We start from the raw sequence: 19,751 nt of genomic DNA, 5'->3' as shown, positions 1-19,751 counted from the left end.
GGATTGTGTGATTCTAGCCATGGCATTCCCAGAATTATTTGAAATTGTGAAGCCTTGATTAAATCGAACACAATGTCTTCCCGATGTCCCAATGTCTTCCCGATGTCCGTCTTGGCACAAGATTGTCATTTCTGTTGTTGAGTGTGTCACTGGACCCTAAGAGATCTCAGTTCCATGGACAGTGGTGACTAAATCTGTAGTTGCCTTTTCGCACAGCGGAAGATTCATCATTGTAGCCAAATCATGATCCATATAATTTCAAATGGCTCTGCTATCGATGTATGCTCTGACTGCATGCATTTGAGACTGCTGTTGGTGATTTATGGGGATCATTGGCAAGACGAGGTGCGAGGTCTGAGAATCCTTTTCGCTCGACAAGCGGACCTCTACGCTTGTCGGGCGAGGATGTTTTCCGACTCCGGCTCCGCTTCCACTTTGCCGGCAACTCCGACTGCCTTCTTGGATGGTTTTACAGGGCAGTCTCGAAGGAAGTGGCCGGCTGAGCCGCAATACAAACAACGCTGTTGTTGTCTTCTTCTATCTCTTTCTGCCTTGGTTAACGGCCCTCGCACCCCTCCAATCTGCATGGGTTCGGCCAAGTCGGAAGTCTTGGATGCATTCTCCTTGGGGCGTACAAAAACCAGAGTATCCATTCTAGCTCGATCTGCCTTACGGTTCTGTAGTCTATGATCAAGCTGAACCACCAGATCTATGTATTCCACACAATCACTAGGAGGGTTGACCACTTGAGCTAAAACATCCTTCAACTCCCCTCTTAAGCCCTGGTAAAACAGAGTTGTTCTTTTGTCGTCAGGCCAATCAGTTTCTACCATCAGTCTATTAAAGGTTACGATGTACGTCAACAGATCTTGATTGCCTTGGCGCAGGGACAAGAGTTCATTATCCAATGCCTGACCCTGAGAGTGGTGAGCAAACAACTTCTCCATGTTCATTTGAAACCTCTGGAAGTCTCGCAAGATGGGATCGTCCCGATTGACTAGAGGTACCGACCTGTCAGCAGCACTGCCACTGAGATAAGACAATACAAAGGCTACCCTTGATTGGTCGTTTGGAAAGGCCCCTGGCCTACATAGGAAATGTAGCAGGCACTGGTTCATGAAAACCGCATACCTTTTTGGGTCACCTGCAAAGCGTTCTGGAGGTGCCAAAGGTACGGCTCCTGGAAGAACCACTTGAACTGGATTGCTGGGTGTAGTCGGAACCGTTGACCCCAATCCAGGTAACGGTGTTTGCCCCGCCTGGGATTGAAGCAATTGTTTAGCAAGCTCATCGGTACGGTCTTTAGCCACAATCAATTCCCTCCTTAAAGCATTGGTCTCCTGCCGGGCCGCATGTACCTCGGCCCTGAGTTCCCCCAAAAGCTGGGCTAGTTGGTCTGTCTCTGAGGTTTCCATGATGCCCAGGTAGAGAATTTGTAGAAGGCTTCGCGTTCTGTCACGCTCACCTGGTCTCCACGGGGGCGTAGCACGTAGTCGTATGATCGATGTCTGTACTGGCGTAGTTTTGATGGTATGATGGTGTCTTCTCCCCTGTTATCTCCCCAGGAGGCATTAGCCTGCATTGTTGAAACAAGAAGTTAGCTAATGAGTGGGTTGGGTTGGTCCCACTTCCTGCAACCTCCTGATGCCCAACTCCTCTCCGGCTCACCTTTGAGTTTGGTGAGGTAGGCTCTCCGTCCTGCTTGACCTTCAGCAGGGGCTCAGTAGGCTTAGTCTTTCTCTGGGCACAGTTACTTCACTGTTCATGAGTACCTGTTGCTGTGTTTCAGGAATGTTTGGATTAATCAGGTAAGTCTCTATCCCAATGATAGCTTGGTATAGATGCTCAAGTCTTATTGTTCCAAGGTTTAAACGTGTTTTGTCTTTCTTGCAGATGCGGTCTCGTATGGCAGGTTAGAAGAAGAATGAACCCTCCTAGAATGCTGAACTGGTTGTCTCCAGGTGAGTATGAGCGCGGATGAGTGGCGCTGGATGGTTGAACATTTGTTTGTTTTTGTATTGTGCGCGACTAACCTGCTGTTTTCTGTTCCCTTTTCGCAGGTGCGGCGCGGCCCCAGGATGAAGAATTGGAAGAACCGCCCCGAAGTAACCCGGAGGAATGCAAAATCCCAGGTGAGTATTGGATGCCTGCGCAGAAGTCCTTTTCTAACGGGGGCGACGATCGGGAGTCCAGCTGGAGACAGAACCGATGGACGGAATTGCAGGTAAGGCCTTTGTCGCAGAAGTAATACCTGTTCCTCTCCTTTTCTCCTTGCAGGCACCGATGGATGGAAATCTCGGACGGGTGTGGCTGCAGAAACTCGAGGGCAGAGCAGACACGGTGAGCGTTACGCTGCAGAGGTGCAGAATAACGCGAAGCGTGTTCTGCCTGCAGGGTGTGGCTTAGATAGCCTTGCAAGTAGTCCCAGGTAAAGTAGTCCCTTTACCACACCCTGTCTTCTCAGGAAAAGTAGTCCCTCTGCCACACCCCGGATACACAGGAGGCTCAGCCCCCCCAGGCAGACCAAACAGTTCCATAAGTTCAGCCCACTTCATGAGCCCGGCGCCAACAGCGCCAGGACTGAGCCCATGAGGCTCTGGGGCACCCCCTAGAGGCTGAGAAGTCCCTCTGGGCGACAGGGACTGGGGTGGACCCAACAGCTCCAGGGGTTTCGGAGCATGCATCATGACATAGTGTGAGTTTGTTGAATCACTTAATATCAACAATATGAATCTCAAGTTCACTGAACACCACAGCCACCAATCCATTGTGTTCTTGGATGTAGAGGTAAAGATAGTGGCGCAAAAATCGAGTCCTGTCTTTACAGAAAAATTAGAGGGGCAAACATCCCTCTACACGCAAACAGTGCGCATCCCAATACTCTTTTATGGAGTATCCCATATGGTGAGTTTATCAGTATCAGACGCAATTGTTGCAATATCATGGATTTTGACTTAGTAAGCAAAGTAACGGCCCAAAACTTCCTACAACAACAGTACCCAAAAAAGATAATTGAAAGGGCATATCTGAAGGTCTGAGAAATGAATAGACATAAAATGTTAATAACATGAAAGACTGACCTAGCAAAACAAGAAGAGGAAAACACCACCAGGCTCATTTTGACATTTGGAAGCCACTATAGAATTAGCAAACGGATAATAAATAAGTACTGGAAGGTGCTAAAAGCGGACAAAGACATCCGAAGTTTGTTCCATAATCATCCTGACATTACCTTTCGTAAAAGCACATCCATAAAAGACTTATTGGTAAAAAGCTACATGGCTGTGGAAAGGAACGATATAAACACTAATTGGCTTTCCACAACAAGAGTTGGCTTCTCTAAATGTACCAGGTGTAAAATCTGCAAATACGCAAGAAATTGCAAAAGCTATGCTCACCCAATATTAAAACATCTGGTTCATATTAACAGCAAAATTACATGCGAATCAGAGCTGGTGGTGTACGTTTCTGATGTGCCCATGTCTTAAATGGTACGTTGGAAGTACCAAATGCAAGCTAAAAGTACGTATCCTGCAACATGTCAGAGCCATCACCAACAAAGATTGTTCCTACCCGATGGCGAAACATTTCTCTGAAATCCATAATGCCGATCCAGCCTGTCTAACATTTTTTGGCATACATAAGGTCATTCCAGGTCCCAGGGGAGGAGATAATGAGAGAATACTCTGACAAGAAGAGACTAAATTTATTCTAGATTTTGAGAGTACGACCCCGGTGGGACATAATATTGATGAAGAGCTTACACCTTCCTGTGGACATAAGGATTCTATTTAATACAGCATAGAAACCCCAGCAAGATCATCAATCCAAATGACCATACACTGTGACCCTTTACGTTTGGTTACTTGTGCAAAGTTTTCTTTCATTTCTTTTTTACTTATCACTATTTTTATCTCTCACTTTTTTATGGTGACTTGCAATATGATTTAGAATTTAATTGTTTGCAACAAAGTGTATACATGTGGCTATTATTATTCATGAAAATTCATTATTAGCATGTTTTCTGAGTAGCAATACTCTATACATTTTTTCAACATCTGAATAACCAAAACAGTGCCATTTGACTTTTTAGCACCTGGACTTTTTTATTTTGTGTTTTATATATGCACATGGCACCTTAGAACACATTTCTCTCTTATATTTACCTTTTCCATACCATGTTCAATATAGAAACCATAGGAATGCATCATTGCACATTTATAATTGTAGGCAGATCTGGTGTATGTGGTTTTGCATTTTAAACCGATATTTTAGGAATGCATTACGCAATTCCCATTATGTGACTGCTGTTTAGAGAACGCAATGAGTATGCACTATGCACTTTATATCATGACAGTGTTGCTTTTAAAATGTGAATTGAACCCAATCATATGAATGCACTTTTGCACATGGAAACACCTATGCACACTGAAATATTCTTCAATGCATTAGGTACGCACTATGCACTTTACATTATCACAACACTGTCTTGAAAATGCGAAATGAATTTTAATCATATAAATATATCTCTTATAACGGTGATACATATACGCAATGACTGCCTATGGTCTGAAAACACATTTCTCAGACTCCAATGCACTTGGCTATTATTGCCTATGGTTAGGGTATAGATTCTCCCATTTTGATGCACTTGGCACTTTAAAAATTAATAATGGTTATGGACTTAACATTTTTAAAAGGATTTTATGAGGATTTCCCTTTCTTTCAGGTTGTAGAAATGTGTCATTTTTAATTATGTCCACAGCATTATAATGGTGCTATTACAGCATGCACGATTGGGTCCCGTTTCTAACACTACAGATACAGTGGCATGCTATTGTCTAGATTGTAGTTGCTACAATTTAAATATTAAGAATTGTGCTTCTATCACAATCTTTAAGAGTCATGTTTCACTTGCGCAAAATTAACTAATAAGGTTGGATTGGGCACAATATTAGGAGATCTGTAATCAGACTTAGTAGCCCAAGCCAAAATGGCTACTAGCCACTATGCTAACTCGGCAAGTCACCTCTTCTATGTTTTACACTGTGGTGTTTTTTACAAAAATGAATTTCCTGTGAGTGATGAGTTACTGTGTACAAGCCACTAGGTTGTGGCGAAACGCATCAGGCTGCCGTCTGGCAAGAGACTCTCACTGGGTGAATTGATTTTTAAAAACTGCTAAAAACGAAAATAAAGGTTGTTTTATAAAATACAACTGGTGTAGCAGTGTTTGTTGCTGGCTGCCCGTGGCTACTATTTGGAACATTTTTGTGTGGAGTGCTGCTCGCCTGAACAGCGTCTTGGATGCTGTTTAACATTGGAATATGCATATATATATTCAGCAAAGTGGGAAAACATAATCAGCTTAACTCAGCGCATTCCCATTGATGCCCCCCATAATGCCATGCCCCCCATATTGCCATTGTGTATGTCATTGTGAATCCCATCTCTTATAATATGTATGTGCTCTGTGAGACAGGCATGGTATCAAGAGATGACACAGACAACAGATGTAACAATTTTGAAAACCTTTATTAAAATATCAGGATGGGTGTAATGCCTAACTTGCCCTACAGCTATGGTGAGAATAGCCCTACCTAAAGAAACTAAGGAAAAGTCTAATCTCAACTCAAAAGTGTGTCTGTGTCAAAACCTATGCTTGTTTTAATGTCCAATATAGAAATGTAGTACAGGAATATTCCAATTTAAATAGTGTTCAACATAAAGTCTGGAGCAGTCTGTAGCTCCTTCACAAGTTCAGGATACAGTTCCAACCACAAAGCACAGGTGCTTAGGGTTCCCTTCCCCAAGCATAAGCTCTATTTCACCAAAACAACAATGCTCCAAAGGAGCTCAGATGTTCCCTTCCCCAAGCTTCAAGCCTTGATTTCCAAAGCAGCAATGTTCCATAGGAGCTCAGGGTTTCCCTTCCCCAAGCTTCAAACATTGATTGTCAAAATAACAATGTTTCAAAGGAGCTCAGGGAGTCCCTTCCCCGAGCTTCAATGCACAATGTTCAAATTAGATTATCACTGTTCACTGGAAGCTCAGGGATTCCCTTCCCCGAGCTTCAAAGCACAATGTTCAAATTAGATTCTCACTGTTCACTGGACGCTCAGGGTTTCCTTCCCCAAGCTTTAAGCACTTTCTCTCAATGTTCAACAAACTTCACAGTGTTCAAAAGTATTTGTATTACAAAGTTGCTTTCACACTTCTCCTAGTTGGGGCGTCCTCATCTAGGCACAGTTAACAGGCCACACGGCCCACCCAGTACAGGTCACGCATCTTTCTATCACTTTGGCAAGTTACAGGGTTTAACCAGTTCTTAGATTCAGGGGTTGCCTTTCTTGATACTTCTTTGGTTCTCCTTTCTATAATATACAAGCTTGACATTCAGTAACAGCTTTGTTTTACCTGTTCTGCATTTTGCACACACTTCACTGTCTCCCCTTGGGTTGGACGTTCATCATCTTCACTCTCTTATTCATAGTATTCTCATTTCCTGACACTTTCACAATGTCCTTCGTTAGTCAGGGACTTTTGAACATGCAATGCTTAATCGTGACCACTGTGACACAATGTTTCTGCAAAAATCAATTTGTCTTAATTCATTCTTCACGGGCTTTTGAGACTGTGCCGATGGAACGCGACCACTCCGCGACAATGTAATTCCTTCACTTTTATATGCACACCAGGTTGCCTTCCATTCTCTTGAAACTCACCAGCTGCGACCTACTTTGACCAGTTCTTCGGTTTCCTCAGTAAGATGCTTTCTTGGATTTGAAGTCAGGGTCTCACTGCCTGCCCCTCAGACACCCATTGATGGTTACTGCCATTCAGGGAAACAAACAGTTCTTGGCCACAATAAAGGGACCGGTACCCTCCGGTACCTTCCACGGTACCCTTCTTCTGCCTTCTCTGGCTCCTTGGAGACACGGCTCCCTCACCACGCAATGACAGCTTCTCTCACTCTGCTGTCCTTCAGCGTCTTGGCGTCCCGCTTTCCTCCGGCTTCTTGCGGGCTGTGGTGACCCTCCTGCTGCTCTCTCCTTGCACAGGCTTCTCGCTCTCGCCTTTCTCTCTCTCCTTGGTGTTTGTGAACTCCACCGTTTATACACCTGTAGGCCTCTAACAGGCTGCAGGTGTACCATCCCAGGCCCAATTGCCTGACCACAGTCAATCCAATTAACATGACATGCCTGACATTCAGTCCTTTAGGCTTCAAAATCATTCTTCTTCATCCCAGTACTATAGTGTGTTTCCTATAGGAAGTCTGTACTATTCTTTGTGGCATCTTCTTCTTTGCAGTACTTTGGATAACTTCAGGGGGGACATTAAGATATGAACAACAATATCCTACAGAGACTGAGGAAGGTTTAGATAAGTTAATATCAGGAAGTGGGGGATACCATGTCTCGCCTTCAGGTACTCTCTCTCCAATCCCCCAGGCCCTTCCACCCAGGTGATCCTACCTTGCTAGTCCACCCCCAGGGTTGGGATCCAAAAGCGATGGCCCTTCCCAGGCCAACTGAAAAGAAGATCCTTGGGGAGTAGATGGGAGAGTACCTTCAGGTTTCTCACAGCTCATAGGCTTTGCAACGAGAACACTCAGAGTTAAGCTGGTGATGACTTCCCACATGTGCTGAATTTCAACGTTTTTTTGTTAAATCTGCTCAACTTAACTTCGCCTTAGCTAAGGTTTTTTCAGTGAATTGCAAGGATGTTGTTATACCATGTTTTTTTTAGGGGCCACTAGCCATGTCCTTCGTCCATGTTGACCATGGCCAGTGGCCACGGCCTTTGACCGTGTTCAAAATACATATTCCCCAAATATTTTCTTTTGGACCCACTATACATGTCTTTCCGGCCCACTAGTCAGGGCCTTCGTTCCTGGCCAGTCAGCATGGCCTTTGGCCTTTCCCACTGTTTCTTCTAAAATACTATCTTTCTTTCCCACTCACTAGCTGTGACCATCGCCCATGACCATTGGCCCTGGCCGTTCGGCCGCGGCCCATTTAAATGTTGTCCCAAATGCTTTCTTCCAGTCCCAATAGCCATGTCCTTTGGCCATGCCTAATGGCCATGGCCTTTGGCCATGGCCACTCTACATATTGCTCCAATAGGTTTCCTAAACAGGCCCACTAGCCATCATCTTCAGCCATGGCTAATTGCCCCGGCCTTCAGCTGTGGGCACACCACTAGGTTTCTTTTGGGCACACTAGCCATGGTCTTTAGCCCTTGCCAGTATACACAGCCTTTCACTGTGGCCCCTCGACATTTTGCCCCAATAGCCTTCTTTGGGGCCCATTTCAGCTGAGTATTCGAGAACACCTGTATATAATTCGAATGGGTAATACCCATTGGAACTTCATTGGTCTCTGTAACATTCAAAGGACAACATCAAACAAATTAGATTTATTTGAATCAAGAAATTTGAGAACCGAGAATAGACAACAGAGAACCAGAGATGAGAAAAAAAAGAAGCCAGGATCATTAGAATTCAAAGGAAGACCTCAATGACAGTGAATTACATGTTTTTATCAACTGAACTATAAACGATTTTGGAACATTCCCCCTCTTTTTTCTTATCTATCTTTTTTACCTATTTGAGATGCATATTTGGGAAAGTAACCTATCTTTCCTTTCATAGCGATGAATATTTGGATATCTTATAAGGAAATCCCAGTTGCATCTATTTATGTGCACTGCACCTGAATTTCTGAAGGCATTGCTCATGTAGTAGTGAATAGTCTAGTTCACTGACATGGAGCTACATGTATTACCATGATTTCAGTCAGCAGTTTAATTTTAAGGGAGACATTGGAACACATTTTACAGCAGTAATCATCATCATCATCCATATATATTTAGTAATCTCTTTTTTTCGATTTGCACACATGAAGCATCGGTAGCTTGACATTTGCCTATAAATCTCGACACGTAACATTTGCCTATAAATCTCGACACGTAACATCATTATTTGCACAGGTAGTATGTAGTTTCAAAATAGCACCCACATTTGCACCAAGTGTTCAAGCACATTGTATTGTAGTTAGTCCATCCACTCTGTTAGTTCCTCTTCCTTATAAGTGACAACATGGCTCCTGTAACCCTGGACACCGGAATTAACAGTGGTCTTTGAGAAAGGTGATTTTCTCTACACCAGATGTAAGCAAATGGTAATTGGGTCACACCACAATCCGATTAGCCACAGAAAGGATTTTACATGCAGGTTAACCCCATTTACGCCAAACATGGTTACAAGCTCGATTCTTATTTGTTTTCAACCCTCATATAGGGAACACTGATCCGTGCACAGACAAGAATAAGCCTGATCAGTTCCACAAGGATAGCTTTAACATGAGCTATAACGGAAACTTCATAAACATCACTAAATATAGTGACTCATACAAGGTTGGTGGCTTTCTGCATTATGCCCCTCTTAATTTTAAATTGCTCAATCAAAGACCTTTTGTATCACTTACAAGACGCTATTAATAGTCTTATGTTCACAACAGGTAGATATGTTTTCCTGGAAGTATTTAAAAAAAGAGTACATGCATAGATCCATATAGGTAACAACTTATGAATGTATCAGTTGATTCACGTCCTAGACCACACTCGCAGATATCAAGGATAGGTAACACAGATTACCCTCCCCCCTAATAGAATCACTAACATGATTAAATGGTTTATTCATCGGTTTATATTTTTGGCACTCACCATTATTTTGACACGAGTGTTACGGGTGGTGTGAGAAACCAGAAGGTGTCCCACCCACTAGTCCCCAGGGATCTGTCATCCAGGTGGCCAGGACACGGACATTGTTTTAGGATCCATCTCCTGAGGGTGGACCAGTGTGGGAGGATCACCTGAGCGAGGGGTTTTCAGGGAGTGGGACACCGGATGGTGAGACGCGGTATCCCCTTCCCCATAACACATCTACCCCATCCTACCCGGTAGGATATTTAGGAACTCTACTCACCGCCCCTTTAAGAACATGAAAACCTTCTCACAGACAGCCGGCTATAAGGGAAAACAGACTAACACCGAGCTGTGTACCTGACATATCCCAATACTAAGGTCAGGCGAGGTCAGGCAATTACAGACAATAACTCACACCTTGCTTCCATTACACTTCCCCAAAATGATAAAAGGCGGAGCACGAGAGCACACTCTGAGCGAGGCAACGCACACAAGGAAACAGCAGTTTTGAGTTGGCAGCTGAGCACGCAGAGAAAGATGACAAAACCAAAGGGGATCCAGAGACCTCGAGAATAGAAAGCGTAAGACCAGAAAGCCAGGCTGAAGAATCCTGCAATGTGTGTCGGAGATACCCGGGGCCCTCCCGCATCAGTAATCAATGTGGGGAGATTAACAAGCCTACTTTCATTGGCTCCAAGAACAAAGCAGCATCAGTGAAGTCAACACAGCCAGTGAGTTGGGGCGACCGATACAAGACCGGTCTGTGTTGAAGCCAAAGTTGCAAGGAGCAACATTGTATGGTGAGCGCTGGAACGAACTTTGTTAAAACATGTGTGATAAGAGATGCAAGTGAAGTTAAACTGCTGATGAGTGATTGAACTTTAAAGCAAGCTACAATACCTTTGACTGAGTTGTCCGGCACTGTGTGGGTGCTCAATCAAAGGTCTCTGTAAGGTATCCAGCTGAGAAGTAATAACAGTAGATGAATTTGGTCTGAGTTTGGTGGAAGGAGACCAATTGAAAGAGAATAAATAAATGTGAATCGAAGTGGTCCTGCGACGGGTCAAGTAAAATGCTGCACACAAAAGTACATGAATTTGGGCCGAGCTCGGCAGAGTCAGACCACTTGAAGGCTTTGTGTTAAAGTGGGTCTGAGCCCGACAGGCGGGGACCCGGGGTGAATCGAACATCACCAAAGAAGTTGTACATGAGAATCCTGAGGAGAAAGGAACTTTTGATGTTTGTCGTGTTGCATCAGGCCCTCTGGAGTAAGAGACTTTGAATGGCAAAGTGACTTTGGCACAGAAGGCCCTGATGTTGAATTTTTGTACTGAAACCTTGTGCTAGAGAAGCCAGAGACTGTGCTAAGCTCAAGTGTGCCGTCTTGTACCGTGCTGACAAAGTGGGGAAGGGAAGCCAACAGCTTGAATATCATGACATATCATTTCTTGAACTCTTTTCTTTTGCATAACATCGTTTCCCACACTATTTGTATTTAGAAGTAAGGATTGGCAATAGGTTTAATAGTATAGGCCCTTTTTTTTTTACAAGACACCACTAGGACTGTGTTATTATTTGATGGTCGCAGCTTGCTCCCATCTTTTAGATTTAGGATTAGATAGGTGTTTTTCAAACCCAGTTGAAGTTAAATAAACACCCTTTAACTGTGATCACTTGTGTCTGTCTTACCTTACTGTTTGATACCATGCCTTTCTTACAGTGGCCAGTGATTTTTTTTCCAGTGGTGCCGGTGCAATGGTCATAGGACACCAATCTAATAACAATGTATATTTACACGAATATTATTTATTTATTAGTACTACTAACTAAATGAGAAGGACTATGTAACTATAAAATAATCCGTTGTGCATTCACAAATTATTTATGATTTCTATTTCTTTGTTTTTATGTTTGGTCTGTTGTCACAGCTCTCTTTCCCTATTTTTCGGGCATTTTATCTCGTTTGATTTTGGATGTCTATTTTGTATCACATATACAATGTTTTCTTTAACTCATTTTCATTAATGATTATTTATTTTCTGTGACACAACGGCTATGTTGGACTTTTTTTTATTTGGGAAGCAATACATTGGTTGAATTGATTTTGGTTACATTGGTATGTATTGAAATATGCAATTACCATTAATATCATTGTACTAGAGCCCTGAAGAAGAGCAAAAATGTAAACACATTTAGGATCGGCTCAGCTATTTGAAAAAGTAACACAAAGGGAATTAAACCATCTACTTGCATATTCTAATTGAAATCTCTTTTTAATTTTATTTGATTGTATCCCTTAAGTGACAAGGACGAGAATGCTCGTCCTTTTTGCATAGACTTGCATAACAGCCTGGTACTTTATTACCACTTTTTAGTACAATGGTAAACTTAGTCTGAGAACATAATCATACAATATTATTGTGTATCTTTCAATGTTTGGGAAAGGCACTGTTAGAATCCAAGGTTCTGTGTAATTTACTACATGATAACATTAGTTCATTTAAAATAAATTACAGAAATGATTATGTGTGCGTCCCTGATGTGGATGACAGAAAAGATCCACACTTCTTTAATGACCAATACAGCAATCAAAATACAAAAATGCAAATGTTGGCAGACCACCGTGCAGATGGGTCAAAAACCTTTGTTATACTTTGCATGGGTTTGCACTTTAATTATGCCACTTCTTTCTAGTTTAGGATTTGTTTAGGCTAAAGATAAACTGATTGTAAAGTGTGCTAGGAAGTGGGTGCTTTTGGGTTCAACCTCCCAAAGCTGTACCATGGACAAATGTTCTTCCAATCAATGGGATTTTCATAATTTACCTGGGGAAGAGTTGCAAAGCGTTCAAGGGCTGATTGAGCTTTATCAACAGCCAAAGAAAAAACTATACATTTGTTTTCATTAAAGTTATAGCCGCAAGGCTGCATGCAACCTTTATGAAAGGAAACTGCATTCAGAATATCCAATGGGCTGCAGATAAGTCTGTGTCTTATGATGATCTTACACATGTTTAGGCTGTTTGCTTCTGTTGGATTGTTAAAGATATGTCGCAGCACACGGATAGTATAAGAAGGGGCCACCCATCCCTTTTTTCTAGGTGATATAAGAACCAGAAATGCTTTTGTTGCCTTTTTCTTTTGTGCACATAGTCATTATTCTACATTGCAACTTTATAATTTGCTTGAAGGGATGTGGAATTCATTAATAAAATGCATGATCATTAATTAATTGACTTCTTGCAATGTTTTTTAGGGAGGAACAGACACATGTGAAACATGGTGCCAAGCAGCCAACATTGTCAAACAAATTGTTTGCCCGTCCCATCAGATCCAATTGAATGGTCTCCTCATAAATTTAGCGCGATTGCAAGACAACGTAAGTGTAATTTTGTTTTACCTCTCACTGTATATCGAGTGCTTGAAGCTGTCCGTATCTCCGTACCTGTCGAAACTCTCTTACAAGTAACCTTATCACATTTCCTTCATTTTATTGTGCATGCTAGTTTATTCTTCACAAATTTAGTCATTGAGAACCTTAGATGAGCCAGCCATACAGGTGTGCAACCCCTGCCTGCTCTAATCTGCACCCCCTCATTACCATCAGGATATTGGAACAGGCCACGTGAGCATCATTTGGACCAAACAGGAATGTTCTGTACTTTTCTCCTTGTTCTCTGTTCCAAAATGGAGGACTCCTGGTGGACTAAGAGCATGGACATGTTACCATTGTTGTATAGGTCTATATTGAGCATGACCAATCCAACTGATTAAAGGAGAACCGGGTGCCTGTACCTTTATAACAGACTACACTGTTTGAATACAAAAATGTCCAATGTAAACACATCTGTGTCACACTCTCCAACCACCCTGATATGCCAGAGTCCCAGAAAAATGTGGATGTTATAACCACTGGAAAGTGAAGTTAAAACTTAGAATGAGACTTTTGAGGATACTTGAATTCTGAGTGATCCAGGCCAAGAGATGCTATCACCTAGAAATCTTACTTCCCACCTAGTCTTTGATCCTTTGGGGTGTGGGCGTCCTCGATTCCTGATTAGGAGGATATTAGCGGAGCTAGAAAACAAATCTCCTTTTGGGGAACTAGGCGGGTTCCTCTTGTACTGGAGTATGCAGACATTTAAGGCTGGATGGGAACTTTGAGGACATCCATTGAGTTTCAGATCGTGCAGGTGCTTGCTGTGTGCCAAGCTCCTGTCCGAATGATGTAGACTCTCTAAGGATAAGCAGGTTACTGTCTTCCCTCAGCAAGTATTTAGTCCTGAGATATTTTAGGTGCATACTGAACCACAGGTCTTGCACAAGGAACAGTGCATTGTGAGAATACATTGTATCCAATAAGAGCAAACTAAAGCCATTTAGGAGTAAGGAGTGCAGGGGGCAGGTGTATGAGTACATGTGACGAGCATGCAATATTTCCAATGGCATCACATTCTTTTAAAACTGCTATGGCTAAGATTGGGGACCAATCACGAAACGAAAAGAGTATGTGAAATTTGAGAAACTAAGAGGCTCTTTTTAAGAACAAATAGCACTTCTAGGATCAAACCCCAAAACAGAACGGTGTTGATCAATTTTCAAATTCCTTTCTGGAGACGAAAAATGCATGTTTTCAAATGACACCAAGAAATGGCCCTCCAATACAATCCGAGCCTCATATAATTCCTTGTCAAAGTAATGTTAAGTGCTTGTTACGATGAAGGTGTCCCACTGAGCAAGGTAGGACAGGATTAATGAAACCACCAAAGTACTAAGAGCAGTGACACCCCAAAAGCATGGGCGTAATTTTAGGGGGGTACGGGGGTGTTTGTCCCCCCCAACTTTCATGGTACACCATTTTGTCCCCATTCATTTGGCTGGGGCACCTTTTCTTCAGATGTCATGTCCCCCCCAACATTTTCAGCAACGTTACTCCACTGCCCAAAAGACGTGCAAACAGCAGAAATCTGTGAGCTGATGACTAGAAGCACAGAGTCCCAGGTTCTGGGAGGCCCTCAATCCCTCCAAATGGCACAGCCATATTACCTGCTCTCTAGAAATCTCTTGGAATGTAACTCTACCTAAAAGTTCAGTTCAGAACTGGGCTGTCCAGAGGCACAGCATTGAAGTAAAGTTGGCTAAACCATTCACTGTGTTTGCTCTCACTCTGGCTACATTCGAGGGATAGATGGAGCCTGCACCTTCAATATTAATAACCTTCAGAATAATATTGTCTCTTTAAACCGAGAGACACCGTTTGTATGTCAACACTTGTACTTCAATCATACGAAGCCCTCATGGGACACCAAATGTTTCAGTCAGATCTGCTCCGTAACACCAGATACCAGTAACCAAACCCATTTATTGTGTCTTTAGAAGACCACGTTGCATTCTCATGGCCTTATCAAGCAGGTCAAGTTGGTCTTTCAGCCACTTCCACACAAAATGCCAGTTTGCAACAGTTCATTAATGAGGGACACACGAATTGAATACATAATGACGAGGCAAACTGGGTTTCTAACAAAAACACCATTTTAGGAACAGTAAAAAGAGCATGCGTTATTTCACTACAAGGAACCCTTGTGTACAATTGGAGGTTCCTTGTGTTATTTCGTCACATTGTTTGGGTGTATAATATTTCAATTTTCGGTGTTTTTAAGTTTAGTGCAGCAGCAATATTGAGGGGAAACCCCTCAGAAGTTCCCATTAACTAACCACTCACACCCCAAGTAAACCATAATCCTTTTTTTCCAAAACATACAATCTGTACCTTTTCTGCAGATACATACTGCAGGTGAGCTTGCCTGCAGTGACTTTTCTGCACTGCAAAATCGGTGCAATGATTAGTCTGCACTAAAAAGACTGAGTCACCAATGGGCAAATAGGGCACCAGCTAAACAGCATAGTACTCCTCTCTCATCTGTGGCCCAAACAAGATCTTAGACTAGGCCGGGTGGAAGCAGCTGGGCTACAGTACATCTCGAACCCCTTAGAGTATGATGTTGGCATGTCTTTAGCTGAGGCGTGGTCAGGCTTTAAAGCCTTCCATGGCACCATGGAACGACTATGGCATAAACAACCATCTGAGTCTAGCTTCACTTCTTACAGGCATGCCCTCTGACGCTACAAATCACTTATTCGTTCCACTAAAGAATATCATCTTAATTCCCGGATTTCTAAAGCTAAATCTAGCTCTAAAGAGCTTTTTGTTATTCTTCAGGAGCTAAAGGGTTGCATTACTACATTGTTGCCTCCGGCGGACAGTATATGGTGTCAAAACATTCACAAAAGCTTTGTAAATAAAACCCTAACTCATCAACATAATATTAGTACCCAGGTCAAACTTATTTCTGCCAATATATCATCTACTATAGATAATATTGATATCATTGGAGATTTCCCCGCTTTTACTTTTAGATCTGTTTCCATAGAAGAAGTCATTGACACTGTCTCTAAACTGAAACCTACCTCCTGCAAAGGGGATGTTTTTCCATCTCCCTATTCAAAGATCATATCCTTACTCTTGCCCCATGGGACACTACCTTTTTCAATAGATCCTTTCAGGAATCCTATGTCCCTGAGAATATAAAAGAAGCCTGGGTTACACCTTTGCTCAAGAAAGAAAACCTGGATCCTGGCGAGGCGGGGAATTATCGTCCAATCACCAATGTTCACCTTTATGTTGAAAACCTTGGACAAAATTGCATATTATCAATATCAAACCTTCATCGAGGAACACGATATATTAGCTACCCAACAGTCCGGGTTCCGTCCTAATCATGGGACTGAGACTGCGCTGCTGGATTTAAAATCCTATATTACTGGTCTTGTTGATGAAGGTCATACAGCCTTGCTGCTGTTATTAGATCTATCCGCCGCGTTCGATTTAGTCGATCACCAACTTCTGGCGGATAGACTAATTACAATCGGTAAATGCTCATCTGAAGCATCAGCTTAACAAGAAGGTAACAAAGGACAATGCTTACTCTATGGCATCTTTGTTACTATGTGGTGTTCCGCAGGGCTCATGTCTCTGGCCTTTACTCTTTAATATTTACTCACGCCTTCTCTGCGCTATTTTGTCATCTATAGGCATTTATTTCTCCAACTATGCTGACGATACGCAGATTGTCATCAAACTTACTGGTGAGTATCTAAAAGATTTAGAGCACATTAATCACATTTTTGCTGAAATTCAGAAATGGATGGCGTTAAACTCTTTAACCCTCAATAATGCCAAAACTGAGCTGTTGATCTTAGGAACTCAGCAGAGGTTAAAGAAACTCGACATAAAATATGACAACTTCTTGATTGGTCAACATGTTATTTCTATATCAAAATCTGTAAAAACTCTGGGGGTCTTTTTTGACCCTCAGTTATCTTTTACCTGACAGACCAACTACCTTAAATCCTCTTGCCATTACTATATATGCCCATATCTGTCCAAAGGAAATCTTGCTTTGATCGCAGCGGCAATTGTAAACTGTAAGTTGGATTACTGAAACAGTCTTTTGATTGGTACCTCGCAGGCTAATATTAAGACTCTGCAGGTCATACAGAATAGTGCAGTACTTGCTGTAATGGGCCTTAAGCGCAATATGCATGTTTCCGATGCTAGGCGTAGCTTACATTGGCTGCCAGTTCAACAGCAGTTACAACATAAAGGTTTAACCATTGTGTTTAAATGCCTATATGGTAAAGCTCCATCCTATCTTACCGCTAGGCTAAAAAAGAAATCAGTTGGTCGTTCTCTGCGCTCAAGCAGTAACACTATCCTGGTTCAACCCCTGTTCACCTTGAAAAGATTTGGAGGCACAAGCTTTGATTCATGGGCCCCGGCCCTTTGGAATTCACTTCCCAAACACCTCGCTAATAGTGGCTCCTTGTTCATCTTTAAGAAACAACTAAAGACTTCCTTCTTTGACAAAGGTTAAGATATATTCATCTTCCATGTATAGTGCTCTTGCACTGAATCTTGTATCTCACCATATCTTACCCTTATTTTGGCTTCCGAGAGTACTGGATTCCACTTGGTTCTACTGCGTCTCACGTTTCTTTAATTGTTCTTGTTATCTGTTGTCTGTCTCTTTTCCTTCTCCTGTGTGCGCCCTGAGGCCCTCGGGTTAGTGGCGCAATACAAGAATTTAGATAGATAGATAGACCTTTTGTCTGTGTTTTTGGAGGTGTGGGAAAAGGCGAGCACGTTCTATTCTGCTCCTCCCTGGGCCTTGATTGAGCATGACCAGCCAGGTTCTATTGTCAGGGAAGCTGGGTGGAACCACAGACTCTTAAATGAGAGTGGACTTGGCACTGGGGCACCTCTGAGAGCAATGCCCTGGACCAGGCTGTCTGTAGGTTCTTGAGGCCGGTTTGTGCTTCATGGCGATGTCTTTAGTAATGTGGGAGGTTTGATGCCCGCAAGCCTTCTGTTGGCTCTTTTGGGAGTTAGCTACAGAGTGCAGACTTCACGATTCTGAAACTGGGCTGCAGTTAGTTGCTCATGTTAAAAACGGGCAACAGCGTAAACCTAGATGCAGACTTCCCTAGTTGGGGGAGGGATAGATTCCACTAACACGGCAAACAAAATAACAATGTTTGCTTATTCTCTGGATGAAGGGGCAGAAAACTGCCCCCCACATCCAAATACACATGATTGCCCAACCACAATTGCCTGCACCCTTATTTCTGCACAAACCCTTCTATTCATATATCTTCACACAACACAATCCGGCCCAAAGAATGTCCATCTCCTGCTGTTTAAACCCTGTAGCATGTTGGGTGGAAGCGCTAGGTCAGAAAAACCCAAGGGGAGAACTTAGCACAATCGCGAAACCTGTGGTTCTGTCTTCTCTTGCACAGCCGGATACTAAAGCTAGGACCCGTTATTGGTGTCCCTAATCACAAGCCACGTAAGCGAACCGTATTCTTCGCAAGATGAACCATATCACAAAGAGTTATCAAAATGTGCGGAAGTGTGCACGCGAGGACAGAGGTCAGGCTTAGTAGCAATGAGACATACGCGTTTCGCACCTTTCAGAATTACCGTAATGCTATTCATGCTGTTCCCAGAAGCGGACTCGTTTCAGAGGCTGCGTGAGTCACACGTACAGTAATAGCATTGCTGATGTCATCAGTGTGAGCCTGGGCTTGCATCTCACTAACCTGCGCAATGTTATTCTCCTCTTAGGTCCAGTGCTCCGCGAAGGCCAGGACAGAGAAGAAAGAGTCCTCTTTCCATGACTTCCTAAAGGGAATTAAAGATTTCTCACAAATGGTTTTCAGTGAAAGAAAACATTGCTCCAGCAGATGATAATAGTTATTTATACATGTTTCAGTCAATATGTTTTTTTAAAGTATTTAAGTATTTAAGTTATAAGTTATGAATAAATATTGTTGCGTATAGGCGTGTTTGTCTGTGTTGGTGCCGTGCAGAGGGGTTATGGTATTTAGCTTTTTTCAATATGAGCACTGTATGCTGTGTCAGCTGTTGGCTTCTTAGTGCGTGATTTTGATGTTTCCAAAGATTTTGATCTTTCTCTGTGTCCTAGATGACTACAAGCGACAATGTAATGATTTTCTTTCCCGTATTGTGCCCTTCTCTGGATTCAAGCTCAGACATATCCGTGAGGTTAGATGCTGTCGCCTCTTGCACGCCGGGTTCTTCACGGGCTAGGGCAGGTGGCCCTCAAATCTCTGGGTTTGAAATCTAAGATGCGAGGTTGCCTTTGGCTCCCTCTTGTGCAAGTCCATCTTCACTGTTCATGATTTGGTAATTCATGACAGACCTCTGCTGAAAAAGATTCTGTGATCTTATCGATGGGCTACTAATTCAGAATCAGGAAATGTGTTTCCAAAAACCTATCCAATGGTAAATTATTAACAAAATACTGCCCTTTTGAGTGTTGTGACTCTCCGGATCCTCCTTATGTAAGAATGGAAACCAATGACCCCAGGGAATTCCACATGAGTTCAGAGAGGTTGGTCGGCTCATCCCAAGGGAGGGCAGGGTGAGCTAGGTTGGACCATGGCTGCTTAGCTGCACAA

The 19,751-nt window shown here is 42.8% G+C and overlaps 1 long non-coding RNA gene across 1 annotated transcript in view; it reads left to right on the top strand.

Annotated features, from left to right (window-relative positions):
* The window catches only part of LOC138579821 (uncharacterized), a 42,497-nt gene extending 23,390 nt beyond the window's left edge, over positions 1–19,107 (top strand). The window contains exons 2-3 of the long non-coding RNA XR_011304136.1: positions 12,964–13,086; positions 18,895–19,107. This is a non-coding gene — a long non-coding RNA (uncharacterized lncRNA). The remainder of the gene's footprint in view (positions 1–12,963; positions 13,087–18,894) is intronic.
* Positions 19,108–19,751: the final 644 nt, after the last annotated feature.

The sequence above is a fragment of the Ambystoma mexicanum genome, chromosome 3p, assembly GCF_040938575.1.
Source record: "Ambystoma mexicanum isolate Mex_15411 chromosome 3p, UKY_AmexF1_1, whole genome shotgun sequence".
Lineage (NCBI taxonomy): Eukaryota > Metazoa > Chordata > Amphibia > Caudata > Ambystomatidae > Ambystoma > Ambystoma mexicanum.
Note: the sequence above shows the minus strand (reverse complement) of the source record. Positions and strands in the feature narration are given on the sequence as shown.